Below are 16,977 nucleotides of genomic sequence, written 5' to 3'. Positions count from 1 at the left end.
TGTGGGCTCCATGTCAGGTTATGGAATGGCTAGGCTTAATAATTGACACGAAGTGTATGAAACTATCAATCCCTCGTCGGAAGGTTGATCAGTTACATCAGAGTATCATCCCGTTATTGAAAGGTAGCGGGATTGTCCCGGTTAGAAAAGTGGCTTCAGTCGTGGGGCAGGTGATAAGCATGAGTTTGGTTGTAGGATCTGTCGCTCAGCTCATGACTAGGGCTTTGTCTATGCAGACGGTAAGTATAACATCATGGAATGAGTTTGTTGTTTTGACACAGTACAGCAAACATCAACTCGAGTTTTGGTTACATGAGATAAATAAATATACAGAGAGAATATGGTGTGATCAGTCCATAGTAACGAGAGTGGTATACAGGGATGCCAGTAGTGTCGGCTACGGAGGGTATTGTGTACAGTTTGGTGAGGAACAGTCTCATGGGCAGTGGTCGGTGGAAGAAGCTGCGTTGAGTTCTACACACAGGGAATTAAAGGCAGTGTATATGGTTCTGCAGAGTTTTCTCCCTTTGCTGAAGTCACACAGGATCAAATGGTTTTCTGATAATAAAAATGTTGAATCGATTGTAGCTAAAGGATCTATGAAATCTGGGCTGCAAAGCATTGCTATGGACATTTTTAATCTTTGTCTCCAAGGTCAGATTCAGTTGGAAATGCAGTGGACACCCCGGTCAGAAAATGAGAGATCAGATTATCTTAGCAAGCTTGTGGACACGGACGATTGGGGAATCAGTGATTTTGTATATCAGCACATACAGAGTATGTGGGGTCCATATGATATAGATGTATTTGCCTCGTATTATAACAACAAGGTTGCTAGGTTTTATTCCAGATATTGGAATCCTGGATCATGTGGAGTGGATGCATTTACCATGAGTTGGTCTGAAGGCAACAATTGGATAGTGCCACCTGTATATTTGATATCTAGGTCATTACGGCAATTGAGAATGTGTCAAGGCAGGGCTACGTTGATAGTTCCTGTTTGGTATTCAGCTACTTTTTGGCCATTGTTATGTCCTAGGGGAGAGTTTGTTTCACAGGTGAAGGAAGTGGTTTATCTGCCTACTTACAAAGATGCATATGTCCCAAGCAGACAAAGCAATGGTCTGTTTGGTGTTTATGATTTAAATTTTAACATGATGGCGATTCGGGTTCAGTTTTGAATTTCCTGTTACAGGTGTTTTTGATCACGTGTTTGGTGACGAGATAGCAGAGCTACCGCCGAGTGTGAAGGAATTAGCAAAAGCAATACCGGGACTGCTTAATCATGCCAGAGCGACTTCCACGTGCAGAAAGTACAAGTATGGTTTCCGTGCTTGGAGAAAGTGGGCTGTTTCTAACGGTATGCCTGTAGGGTTACCGTTATCTCCCTTACATTGTGCGCTTTATTTGCTGTCAGTGATACAGCGGTCGGGTTCTTTTTCGCCCGTGCAGTCAGCGTTTTATAGTATTCGACACTTTCATGTGATTGTTGGTTTGGTTACAGGCCGGCAAAGCCACATTTCGAAAATAGATAGCCCAAATTGATGTGGCTCTCGCGGCAATGGTTATGGTTGCGTGATTGTATAATGTGGCTCTCGCGGCTATGCTGTCAAAACATGCTTTGTGATTCTAACAGGTTACCGTATATAACAAAACAAGTCTTGTTTTACGTGCATCGATTGCCTTGTACTTCTTTCTTCGTGAAGGTTCTGACCACTGGTGAGAGAGTCTCAGGACTGCAACCTCTTTGAGTGACTGCTCTCGCTGAAATAGCTTCACTACCTCGTAGATGTTCGGGTGGCACTTCTTGACAAGTCTCTTTATCTTGTTGTGCCACCCTTCCAGGTGATTGTTGGTACGGTGGCCTTGGTTTTTTATGCGGTCTGCTGAGTTGCTTAATATTAAGCATGGCGATTTGTTGTTTTTTGATTCTCATATGACTGTGTTTATAGAAAGGTCCAAGACCGATGTATACAGAGATGGAGCTTGGTTGGTTATTGGTAGAACAGGGACAAAGATGTGTCCTGTGAAGTGTATGGAATGTTTCTTGGAAAAATCTGGATTAAAGGAAGAAACTAATTCAGAAACTTATCTTTTCAGAAATCTGTCCAAGACCAGTGATGGCTATATATTTAGAGCCGAAAACAAACCGATGTCTTATACTCGGTTGAGGGAATTATTTATTGAAGCCTTTAAGCCTTACGTACCTGACATAAAATGCTACGGTATGCATAGTTTGAGGTCAGGTGGAGCAACAGTGGCAGCCAATGGAGGCATCCCTGATAGAATGTTTAAACGACATGGTCGCTGGAGGAGTGAGAGTGCCAAAGATGGCTATGTTAAGGACAGCATCGAAAATAGATTAAAAGTGTCTCTTCCTTTGGGGCTTTGAATTGCCCGTTCTTAGTTTCCTCAGTCAGTGCACCGTACAGTATCCCAATATGTTGTAGTTGTGTATTTTGTTGTGTTAGGGGGGAGAAGGAGGAGAAATATAATTTCTTTCGTTTGAGGGACGAATTAGAATGAAATTATTTTCTCCTAACGTCGGAAAGCACAACAACGGGAGGTAACCTGGTTTCGTAATGGGTATATAAGTAAAGGCGGGAAGTTGAAACTTCATTCTCAGGTGCGGTGCAGTCGGGCTGGCTATATTAAACATGTTCAGTTATGTATGATGCCGATTGGAGTACACGTCGGTTGAATCTATATTTTTTATTATTTATGTGTGTAGTACCTGCGGCTGTCCATATGATGATCAGAATTTTATGCGTTGCTTGCAAGTTGTGCTGGCGAGCCATGATAATACGTCGTGAGATCGCTAGATGGATCGGTATCCATAGTTGAAATCTCGAACACTCCAGTTGTGAGAGTATGGATTTGGGATATACTCTGATGAGTATGCGCTGACGAGCCATTAGAATACGTAATAAGGCGTCGATGCCTGTGTATATGTACACGTTGAAAATATGAAGCATCGAATCTATAATATTCATGTAAATTACGGTTGGTTGATGGTCATGATGCTGGTGATGTTCCTGATGCGGACGATGTTCATGATAATGTGAATACTTGTTGAAGAATAAACTGCGGTCAGTCAGTGCACCGTACAGTATCCCAATATGTTGTTGTTGTGTATTTTGTTGTGTTAGGGGGGAGAAGGAGGAGAACACACACACCATTGTACCTTTATACAACATATAGACAGTGACCACCTCTGCCACACACCACTGTACCTTTATACAACATATAGACAGTGACCACCTCTGTCACACACACACACACACACACCGCTGTACCTTTATACATCACATAGACAGTGACCACCTCTGTCACACACACACACACACACACCACTGTACCTTTATACATCATATAGACAGTGACCACCTATGTCACACACACATACAAATACCACTGTACCTTTATACATCATATGGACAGTGACCACCTCTGCCACACACCACTGTACCTTTATTCATCATATAGACAGTGACCACCTCAGTCACACACACACACACACACACACACACACACACACACACACACACACACACACACACACCACTGTACCTTTATTCATCATATAGACAGTGACCATCCCTGTCACACACACCACTGTACCTTTATACAACATATAGACAGTGACCACCTCTGCGACACATCATTGTTCCTTTATACAGCATATAGACAGTGACCACCTCTGTCACACACCACTGTACCTTTATACAACATATAGACAGTGACTACCTCTGTCACGCACACACACATCACTGTGCCTTTATACATCACATAGACAGTGACCACCTCTATCACACACACATACACACACCACTGTACCTTTATAAATAATATAGACAGTGACCATCCCTGTCACACACACCATTGTACCTTTATACAACATATTGACAGTGACCATCCCTGTCACACACCATTGTACCTTTATACATCCTATAGACAGTGACCACCTCTGTCACACACACACACACACACACCACTGTACCTTTATACATCATATAGACAGTGACCATCCCTCTCACACACCATTGTACCTTTATACAACATATAGACAGTGACCACCTCTGTCACACACACCACTGTACCTTTATTCATCATATAGACAATGACCACCTATGTCACACACACATACAAATACCACTGTACCTTTATACATCATATAGACAGTGACCACCTCAGTCACACACACACACACACACACACCACTGTACCTTTATACATCATATAGACAGTGACCATCCCTCTCACACACCACTGTACCTTTATACATCATATAGACAGTGACCACCTATGTCACACACACATACAAATACCACTGTACCTTCATACATCATATGGACAGTGACCACCTCTGCCACACACCACTGTACCTTTATTCATCATATAGACAGTGACCACCTCAGTCACACACACACACACACACACACACACACACACACACACACACACACACACACACACACACACACACACACACACACACACACACACACACACACACACACACACACACACACCACTGTACCTTTATTCATCATATAGACAGTGACCATCCCTGTCACACACACCACTGTACCTTTATACAACATATAGACAGTGACCACCTCTGCGACACATCATTGTTCCTTTATACAGCATATAGACAGTGACCACCTCTGTCACACACCACTGTACCTTTATACAACATATAGACAGTGACTACCTCTGTCACGCACACACACATCACTGTGCCTTTATACATCACATAGACAGTGACCACCTCTATCACACACACATACACACACCACTGTACCTTTATAAATAATATAGACAGTGACCATCCCTGTCACACACACCATTGTACCTTTATACAACATATTGACAGTGACCATCCCTGTCACACACCATTGTACCTTTATACATCCTATAGACAGTGACCACCTCTGTCACACACACACACACACACACCACTGTACCTTTATACATCATATAGACAGTGACCATCCCTCTCACACACCATTGTACCTTTATACAACATATAGACAGTGACCACCTCTGTCACACACACCACTGTACCTTTATTCATCATATAGACAATGACCACCTATGTCACACACACATACAAATACCACTGTACCTTTATACATCATATAGACAGTGACCACCTCAGTCACACACACACACACACACACACCACTGTACCTTTATACATCATATAGACAGTGACCATCCCTCTCACACACCACTGTACCTTTATACAACATATAGACAGTGACCACCTCTGTCACACACACCACTGTACCTTTATTCATCATATAGACAATGACCACCTATGTCACACACACATACAAATACCACTGTACCTTTATACATCATATAGACAGTGACCACCTCAGTCACACACACACACACACACCACTGTACCTTTATTCATCATATAGACAATGACCACCTATGTCACACACACATACAAATACCACTGTACCTTTATACATCATATAGACAGTGACCACCTCAGTCACACACACACACACACACACACCACTGTACCTTTATACATCATATAGACAGTGACCATCCCTCTCACACACCATTGTACCTTTATACAACATATAGACAGTGACCACCTCTGTCACACACACCACTGTACCTTTATTCATCATATAGACAATGACCACCTATGTCACACACACATACAAATACCACTGTACCTTTATACATCATATAGACAGTGACCACCTCAGTCACACACACACACACACACACACCACTGTACCTTTATACAACATATAGACAGTGACAATCCCTATCACACACACACACCACTGTACCTTTATACATCACATAGACAGTGACCACCTCTATATCACACACATACACACACCACTGTACCTTTATAAATCATATAGACAGTGACCATCCCTGTCACACACACCATTGTACCTTTATACAACATATAGACAGTGACCATCCCTGTCACACACCATTGTACCTTTATACAACATATAGACAGTGACCATCCCTGTCACACACCATTGTACCTTTATACAACATATAGACAGTGACTACCTCTGTCACGCACACACACACCACTGTACCTTTATACATCACATAGACAGTGACCATCCCTGTCACACACACCATTGTACCTTTATACAACATATAGACAGTGACCATCCCTGTCACACACCATTGTACCTTTATACAACATATAGACAGTGACAACATCTGTCACACACACCACTGTACCTTTATACAACATATAGACAGTGACCACCTCTTTCAAAAACACACCACTTTACCTTTATACAACATATAGACAGTGACCACCTTTCACACACACCACTGTACCTTTATACAACATATAGACAGTGACCACCTCTTCCACACACACCACTGTACCTTTATACATCATATAGACAATGACCACCTCTGTCACACACACACACACACACCACTGTACCTTTATACATCACATAGACAGTGACCCCCTCTGTCACACACACATACACACACCACTGTACCTTTATACATCATATAGACTGTGACCCCCTCTGTCACACACCATTGTACCTTTATACAACCCATAGACAGTGACCATCTCTGTCACACACACCACTATACCTTTATACATCATATAGACAGTGACCATCTCTCTCACACTCACACACACACCACTGTACCTTTATACAACATATAGACAGTGACTACCTCTGTCACGCACACACACACCACTGTACCTTTATACATCACATAGACAGTGACCATCCCTGTCACACACACCATTGTACCTTTATACAACATATAGACAGTGACCATCCCTCTCACACACCATTGTACCTTTATACAACATATAGACAGTGACAACATCTGTCACACACACCACTGTACCTTTATACAACATATAGACAGTGACCACCTCTTCCACACACACCACTGTACCTTTATACATCATATAGACAATGACCACCTCTGTCACACACACACACACACCACTGTACCTTTATACATCACATAGACAGTGACCACCTCTGTCACACACACATACACACACCTCTGTACCTTTATACATCATATAGACAGTGAACATCCCTGTCACACACACCACTGTACCTTCATACAACATATACACAGTGACTATCCCTGTCACACACCATTGTACCTTTATACAACATATAGACAGTGACCACCTCTGTCACACACACCACTGTACCTTTATACAACAAATAGACAGTGACCATCCCTGTCACACACACACACACACACACGCACGCACGCACGCACGCACGCACGCAGACACGCACGCAGGCACGCACGCACGCACGCACACACACACACACACTCACACACCACCGTACCTTTATACAACATATAGACAGTGACCACCTCTGTCACACACCATTGTACCTTTATACAACATATAGACAGTGACCACCTCTGCCACACACACCACTGTACCTTTATACAACATATAGACAGTGACCACCTCTGCGACACACCACTGTACCTTTATACAACATATAGACAGTGACCACCTCTGTCACACACACACACACACCACTGTACCCTTATTCATCATATAGACAGTGACCACCTCTGTAACACACACATACACATACCACTGTACCTTTATACATCATATAGACAGTGACCATCCCTGTCACACACACCACTGTACCTTTATCCAACATATAGACAGTGACCACCTCTGTCACACACCACTGTACCTTTATACAACATATAGACAGTGACCACGTCTGTCACACACACACACACACACACCACTGTACCTTTATGCATGTCATAGACAGTGACCACCTCTGTCACACACACACACATACACACACCACTGTACCTTTATACATCATATAGACAGTGACAACATCTGTCACACACACCACTGTACCTTTATACAACATATAGACAGTGACCACCTCTTCCACACACACCACTGTACCTTTATACATCATATAGACAATGACCACCTCTGTCACACACACACACACACCACTGTACCTTTATACATCACATAGACAGTGACCACCTCTGTCACACACACATACACACACCTCTGTACCTTTATACATCATATAGACAGTGAACATCCCTGTCACACACACCACTGTACCTTCATACAACATATACACAGTGACTATCCCTGTCACACACCATTGTACCTTTATACAACATATAGACAGTGACCACCTCTGTCACACACACCACTGTACCTTTATACAACAAATAGACAGTGACCATCCCTGTCACACACACACACACACGCACGCACGCACGCACGCACGCACGCAGACACGCACGCACGCACGCACGCACACACACACACACACTCACACACCACCGTACCTTTATACAACATATAGACAGTGACCACCTCTGTCACACACCATTGTACCTTTATACAACATATAGACAGTGACCACCTCTGCCACACACACCACTGTACCTTTATACAACATATAGACAGTGACCACCTCTGCGACACACCACTGTACCTTTATACAACATATAGACAGTGACCACCTCTGTCACACACACACACACACCACTGTACCCTTATTCATCATATAGACAGTGACCACCTCTGTAACACACACATACACATACCACTGTACCTTTATACATCATATAGACAGTGACCATCCCTGTCACACACACCACTGTACCTTTATCCAACATATAGACAGTGACCACCTCTGTCACACACCACTGTACCTTTATACAACATATAGACAGTGACCACGTCTGTCACACACACACACACACACACCACTGTACCTTTATGCATGTCATAGACAGTGACCACCTCTGTCACACACACACACATACACACACCACTGTACCTTTATACATCATATAGACAGTGACCATCCCTGTCACACACACCATTGTACCTTTATACAACATATAGACAGTGACCACCTCTGTCACACACCACTGTACCTTTATACAACATATAGACAGTGACCACGTCTGTCACACACACACACCACTCTTTCTTTATTCAACATATAGACAGTGACCATCCCTGTCACACACACACACACACACACACAACTGTACCTTTATACAACATATAGACAGTGACCACCTCTTTCACAAACACACCACTGTACCTTTATACAACATATAGACAGTGACCACCTCTGTCACACACCACTGTACCTTTATACAACATATAGACAGTGACCACGTCTGTCACACACACACACCACTCTTTCTTTATTCAACATATAGACAGTGACCATCCCTGTCACACACACACACACACACACAACTGTACCTTTATACAACATATAGACAGTGACCACCTGTCACACACCACTGTACCTTTATACAACATATAGACAGTGACCATCCCTGTCACACACCATTGTACCTTTATACAACATATAGACAGTGACCACCTCTGTCACACACACCACTGTACCTTTATACAACATATAGACAGTGACCACCTCTTTCACACACACACATAGGCACGCACGCACACTCGCGCGCACATACACAGAGTATATCAAACGGTCGGTCCCACAATATACCGCGCATGTGATTATGTTTTATTAAGTCAACTGACATACAATACAAAGGGAAAAGCACCAATATTCATAGAAGCGGACGTTAAATATTCCCTATAGCCCGTCACCAGGTGATCATCACACACTGCTGCCTCAGCTACCAACAGCCAAAACAACGGGGACATTTAGAACAAAATATACAGTTCCTCGACGGAGTGGGATTCAGTACTGATAAGGAGCGTTGTGTCGCGTGTTTAGGATAGCTGTCAGACGCTCGCCAGCATGCAGGATTTATGTAATTGTCATTATCTCACAGAGAGTTGGCTTCATATCCTGTTTTATCAGGAAAAGGCTCTGGTTTCAGTGTTACAATGTATGGAAACGTGTACTGAACATAAATCTTGTGCGAAATGCTATGTTAAGTGTTTAAAATCTCTAAACAGATTGCTCGGAGCTTTGGCCAAATCCCCATGTAAGGATATATCAAAAATCCAGACATTACTGGTGCAAGATAGCAAGTTGCCATACATTGTTGCAAAATTAATTGTGGCGTGGGTACAACAAAATTAGATAAGAAGCTTAAGATTGAAGGCTTTAAAGTGAGGGTGTCAAGTCGGGGCAGCTTAACATGCCACACGTCACCCCCAGCGCACCACCACTAACACGTCACCACCAACACGTCACCACCAACACACCACCACCAACATGCCAAACGTCACCACCAACACGTCACCACCAACACGCCACCAACAACATGCCACACGTCACCACCAGCACACCATCACTAACACGTCACCACCAACACGTCACCACCAACACACCACCACCAACATGCCACACGTCACCAACAACACGTCACCACCAACATGCCACACGCCACCACCAACACGTCACCACCAACACACCACCACCAACATGCCACACGTCACCACTGACACACCACCACTAACACATCACCACCAACACACCACCACTAACACGTCACCACTAACATGCCACCACCAACATACCACCACTGACACGTCACCACCAACATGCCACAACTAACACGTCTCCACCAACACTAACACGTCTCCACCAACACGTCACCACCAACACACCACTACCAACATGCCAAACGTCACCACCAACACGTCACCACCAACACGCCACCAACAACATGCCAAACGTCACCACCAACACACCACCACTAACACGTCACCACCAACACACCACCAACATGCCACACGTCACCACAACACACCACCACTAACACGTCACCACCAACACACCAACACTAACACGTCACCACCAACACACCAACACTAACACGTCACCACCAACACACCAACACTAACACGTCACCACCAACACACCAACACTAACACGTCTCCACCAACACACCACCACCAACACGCCCCCACCAACACGTCATCACCAACAAGTCTCCACCAACATGACACACGTCACCACCAACATGCCACCACTTACACGTCACCCCCAACACACCACCACTAACACGTCACCACCAACATGCCACACGTCACCCCCAACACACCACCACTAACACGTCACCACCAACACACCACCACTAACACGTCTCCACCAACACAACACCAACATGCCACACGTCACCACAACACACCACCACTAACACGTCACCACCAACACACCAACACTAACACGTCTCCACCAACACACCACCACCAACACGCCCCCACCAACACGTCATCACCAACAAGTCACCACCTACATGCCACACGTCACCACCAACATGCCACCACTTACACGTCACCACCAACACACCACTACTAACACGTCACCACCAACATGCCACACGTCACCACCAACACACCACCACTAACACGTCACCACCAACACACAACCAACACGTCACCAAACCCAACCACCCACCCAACCATTCCCTCACTCACTCAAAACCGTTATCAATGATATAAAATGTCATTACCACGTCAAAGTATGTTGTTACTTTTGTCCAATGCCCATGCCGATGTACACCCCCATTTCAGTGTTCATCTAACCTCAGATGATCCAAGGTGTCCCCGGCCAAATGCTCTGACCACCACCACCAGATCAAAACAAGGAAACCAACACATAGGCTCTCCAACTCCCGAATGCTAACGACCCAAAGAAGCTTCCATACAAGGACATTCGATCAACATGCCTCTTTATTCCTATTTTTGTTAAAGATTACGGTGGACAGATAAAATTAATGTCAAAATTGTTTATATTTGAAAACGTGTTGGTGTCGTTTTCACAAAATTGGAAAATGAATGAGACTGTTAAAGTGAGGTGAAACATGGCCGCTATACCAGACGTCTCGGGCGTAGCCCAGGCAGAAAGCAATCTCTATGTGCACTTTAAATAATGTGTCATTTACTTTTTTTAATCGTTACCCTTCACCGACTCACTAAAGTTTTAACAGTAATCAAATCCGTTCCAAATTCTCGCGCCTCATCCTCCCCCAGGTCCGCGTATTTTACAGTTATATAAGGATAATGTAACTTCAAACCAGAACTCGTGTATCAAACCGCCATCGGATATCTATCCAGGCACTGTCAACGCGTATGTTGACGGGAGAATTAGCTCAAATTGCAGACGAAGAATAAGTTGAGTCCAACTCCTTTAGTCGGTAATAAAAAACCCAAATAATTACCAACAGAAAGAAGTCGAGCGGTGATTCAAACTCTACTGAAACAAGTCAAGTCCAGCAAGAAGAAATATCCTACTAGCGGCTGAGCATAGAGGTGCAGTCGGAACATCAGACTAACAGTTAAGATATAAACATATATACACTCTTCCAAAAAAGAAACGCACAAGTATATTTTAGTAAATTTATTGTACCTAAAAAAGTCGATATATTTAATTTCATGTATTTTATATTGCCGTTGTACAAAGGTATTGAAAACTGTTCATTGTCAAGTCACATAAGGCCACAAGGTTGCATTGACCGCCCCGGGCAGCAATCACGGCTCTGCATCTCCTCGGCACTGACCTGGATAAGTGTACAAATTCTGTCCTGCGGAATTCTGCGCCATTCTGCTCGTAACGCGTTGGCCAGTTGTGGGAGTATCTGCGGCGTGTTCTGACGTCGACGTACACGTTGATCGAGTTCATCCCAGAGGTGTTCGATTGGGTTGAGATCTGGATATCTCGACGGCCAGGGCAAGACGTTGATGTTGGCATTATGAAAATTGGTAGTCTACCGTGATATGAGTTGTGAGCGGTGGAGCGCTGTCCTGTTGAGACACAGCTCCCTCTGGCGGTCAATGCTTGGAAAAGGGTGAGGTTGAAGAATTTGATTCATGTTGCGATTTGCTGTCGAATTTCCCTGAACCACAACCAAGTCAGATCTCGTGGTGTAGGATTTGGCCCCCTACACAATGACACTACCGCCACCGAATTTGTCGAATTCATTACACAATGTGGGGCAAAACGCTCATTTCGACGACGATAAACACGTTGTCTTCCATCTCGCCGGTGAAGAAGAAATCGTGATCCATCGCTAAACCACACTCGTCTCCAGTTTCTCAAATTCCAAGACTGTAAGGTATGGCGCCAACGCAAGCGTCGCTGTCAATGGATCTGTTGCAAACAGGGACGATAACTGGTCTTTTGTTTCGGATTCCAGCCTCGCCAAGATGATTCCTGCCAGTCTGGTCCGATATCCTCCTCAAACCAGGGATGCGTCCTGCAGTATCCGTAGCTGTGGCATTGCGATGACGTAGGTGGAACAGTCGAATGTAGCGATCCTGTGTAGGGGTGGTAACTCTTGGTCGTCCGGTTCTCGGACGGTCTGCAGTGGAATTGAACTGTGTGTATCGGTCACAAAGGGGGCAAATGGTGCTGTGGTGGACGTTGAAGTGGCGTGCAACAGAAGCCTGCGATTCCCTCTTTGGATACGTCCTATGACGATGTTCCGATCGGCAGCGCTGAGTCTCGGCATTTTCGAACTTGAAAAATGTTGACAATTGAATGAAAAACTATTGGCTTATGCTTGCCTTTTTATAGCCACTACCACGAGTTACGCATGCCATAACTTGCACAAGAATTTTGCTTTACTGTTTTCCTCCATAACATTTTTGAACAAGTGTGAAAACAATGCCGTTTAAGACATTGAAAATCGACAATGGCTGCGTTTTGACGCACCGTTTGTCGAATATCAGGCCACCAACATTTTACAATAAGATATATCCAATCTATATACCGGATTTTGTGTATAGTCAGGTTCAATGAACTACATACTACATGTGCGTTTCTTCTTTTTTTGAAGAGTGTATACACTATTGGACAACCTTGGACAGACGAAGAGACAATGACGTTGCCCTGGACATGGGACTTTAGGATGTGATTACCGACACGGCCGAGGGGAAAATGGATTAAGGCTATAAATGTCATAATGTGAAATGCTGTGTTAGACAATGGCACAATAGACCGTTGTTACGCATGGATTACATGAAGTTAACTAGTCCAGACTTCATCAGCGATATGTACTCAACACTGTACAAAAGGGAAGTAGTTAAGAAGCTACAATTCTTAAAAAGATAATACGTTGTCCAAACAGAGTGCTATTAAGTGAGCCTGTGACATCACTACACAGTCGTATTGTAATGGTTCTGTGTATTGCTCACTGATACTTTGGTACGCCCGGATATAACTGAAATACTGTACTGATCAAAGCGGCGTTATTCCCAACTCACTCACCCGATTTTTTTTACTTTGTTGCGCGAAACATAATCTATATACCTGTAGTAGGGTGTGTTAACGCAAACCCAAAGTTGTTTTGATACACTGTCGAAGATTACGCCAAACCATACTCTGTAGTGTTTATTCGTGTTGTTTTAGTGTACATGACGTTGTTAGTTAGGTATTCAACAACACTGAGTGTCAGTCCATGTGTTAGGTATTCAACAACACTGAGTGTCAGTCCATGTGTTAGGTATTCAACAACACTGAGTGTCAGTCCATGTGTTAGGTATTCAACAACACTGAGTGTCAGTCCATGTGTTAGGTATTCAACAACACTGAGTGTCAGTCCATGTGTTAGTAGTTTGAGAAACGTTCCATCAGGACTCTGGAAACTTACGCTCGTCTCTTTAAAGATCAATCCAAAAAGCGTTTTCATCCATTCGTAAATTCAATGACCTACGACCATTGCCGCTGATAAGGGTGAAGATTGATTTGGTTTCCCAGTGACAGTATGATTGCAAAAAGAATCCCTCAGTGAGCACCTGCATTAAATTACAGGATTATTACAGAAATGCAGGGGGACAATTGTGGACTTCACAACTAGTTTCATTGAGGTTGTGGAAGAGATTCCGCCCTATAGTTCATAACTAGATCTAAACATAGTTTTGTAAAATGACCTTCTACCCACCGAATCCATATATTAGTCGTGTCACTGGAAAATCATGAAGAAATGGTGATCTCCTTTACCCTCGAATGTTCACAGCACGTGAACTGTAGCAATAGTTTCATTTGAAGCGTGTGGGGATTCCGTAATGAAATCATGAACACTGGATAAGTATTTAGAAGGACAGTAACACCAGCAGCAGTAATGAATGAGTTGGGTCTGATGCCGAGTTGAACAGTATTTACGTTCTATACTAGCATGTCAGCTTAATGTATAAATAAATCCTTCATTGACCCAGGAACATCCATGAAACACATAAGAGTACTGGGATCATAACCAGCACAAATCTGGGCTTCGAACCGATGATCAGCGTATCCATGCGTGACCAAAGGGACGCAACTAAGGACAGCGAATTCCATGATCTGTGTATTCTATACTCTGAGTATTCCATACTTCTGAAACTGACATTTCCCCGATGGATGTTTGGAGAGAGAATTAGTTTTTAAAGGCATCGAGGGGTAAAAGTGACCCAGACAGTCGACATAGCTCCGAGTAGACTGCATTTTGTGTAAAACATCCCAGCAGAGGTTCGCTGATCAGTAATGGGAAATAACTTACTTCGTATTGTTTGATGGATGTTCTATGTTTGTAGGAAACAATTAATTAAGGTATGTTGTACAGCTATATATGCTTTACGTTCATTGTGCCTTGAGCATCTGTCCTAAGCGAAAAGTAATGAAATGCCTTTGAAGTGGTGACTGGAATGTTCTAAGAAATCTTTTTATGTAATTCCGGTGTTAGGCAAGGTTGATTGTTTTCACCCATTGTGTATGAGCCCAGGATTATAACACCGTAGACCATGGTCGCGAGTAACGAACTTCGGATATAACGAACTGATGGTTGTGGTCCCCTGGAGTTCGTTACATCCAAGTACGCTAGAACGCTAGTTTGATATCTTGTCATTCCATTTTTATACATTTCTATCACATGTTGATAACACTACGATCATGGTTAAAAACTATACATCATGCAAACACTATGGTTGTGAAAACGTGTCTGTGTTTGTCCGACTGTTTGTTTGTTGTACCGGCAAATGTCAAACATGTGACAAGGTTGGGAGTGTTTTGCATCCCGGCTCGGTCCCCAGACGTGGACATTTATCAAACCCTGTATGAAAATGAACTATTAGAAAACGCGAATGAATTTGAACTCATAGTCGTAATATATTCAGATTAAAGTGCATCCACCAGCCTTTGTTTTAATGGCACACAAGGGTGTAAATCATGCATGCTGCTAATCGGAGAACATCTACATTATTAACGCAGTGCTGTTCAAGCTGTGGGCGTGCCGTGATGAAAAACTAACACAATGGTGTCCTGCTGCTGCTGCTGTGCTGCTGCTGCTGCTGCATCGCGTCACACGTGCGGTATAGGTCTGCAGCAACCCATGCTTGTCGTAAGCGGCGACTAACGGGATCGGGTGGTCAGGTTCGCTGACTTGGTTGCCGCATGTCATCGTATCCCAAATGGGTGGATCGATGCTCATGATGTCATATCATATATTTACAGACTGCCGTCATAGAACTGGAGTATTGTTGAGTGCGACGTTAAACAACAAACAAACAAACAAAAGTGCGATATATCCGTGATCTGTCTCACAAATATAGTCCTTCTCGCAGACCCCAAAAGATACGACATAAAACAATACCATTCTCACCCCTTATCAGCTCTAGAGTTCGTATCTACGGTTGTTAAGGATTAACGTGAGTTAACCGTCATATGTTGACTTGGCTGTACACAAAACAAGTCTGTCACTAGTAGTGATCTGCTGTCCCAGGTTGACGAGAGACGTGTATAGATGTATGTGAAGGTGGAAGCTACCTCAATGTTGTGTCTGATAATCAAAACTGAGTGCACGTGACCTTAAATAACGTTTGCACTCTTTGTCCCTGATGCATTCTGAGATATGCCACGATTCTAAACAACAGTCGTGATAATCACAACGTGATAATTCGAATCCTCCACTTCTTGCTACATGCACTAGTTGTTTATGGTTCCATGCACACCGACAATCAAGAAACATGCAGTGACACAGCAC

General features: G+C 43.6%; 1 long non-coding RNA gene across 1 annotated transcript; it reads left to right on the top strand.

Annotated features, from left to right (window-relative positions):
* Window positions 1-388: 388 nt before the first annotated feature.
* On the top strand, window positions 389-3,120 carry LOC125382055. Its single transcript, XR_007222229.1, has 2 exons — window positions 389-1,360; window positions 2,101-3,120. It is a non-coding gene; the product is annotated as an uncharacterized LOC125382055 (long non-coding RNA).
* Window positions 3,121-16,977: the final 13,857 nt, after the last annotated feature.

The sequence above is a fragment of the Haliotis rufescens genome, unplaced genomic scaffold, assembly GCF_023055435.1.
Source record: "Haliotis rufescens isolate VD_foot unplaced genomic scaffold, xgHalRufe1.0.p SCAF_2, whole genome shotgun sequence".
In the NCBI taxonomy this organism is placed as follows: domain Eukaryota; kingdom Metazoa; phylum Mollusca; class Gastropoda; order Lepetellida; family Haliotidae; genus Haliotis; species Haliotis rufescens.
Note: the sequence above shows the minus strand (reverse complement) of the source record. Positions and strands in the feature narration are given on the sequence as shown.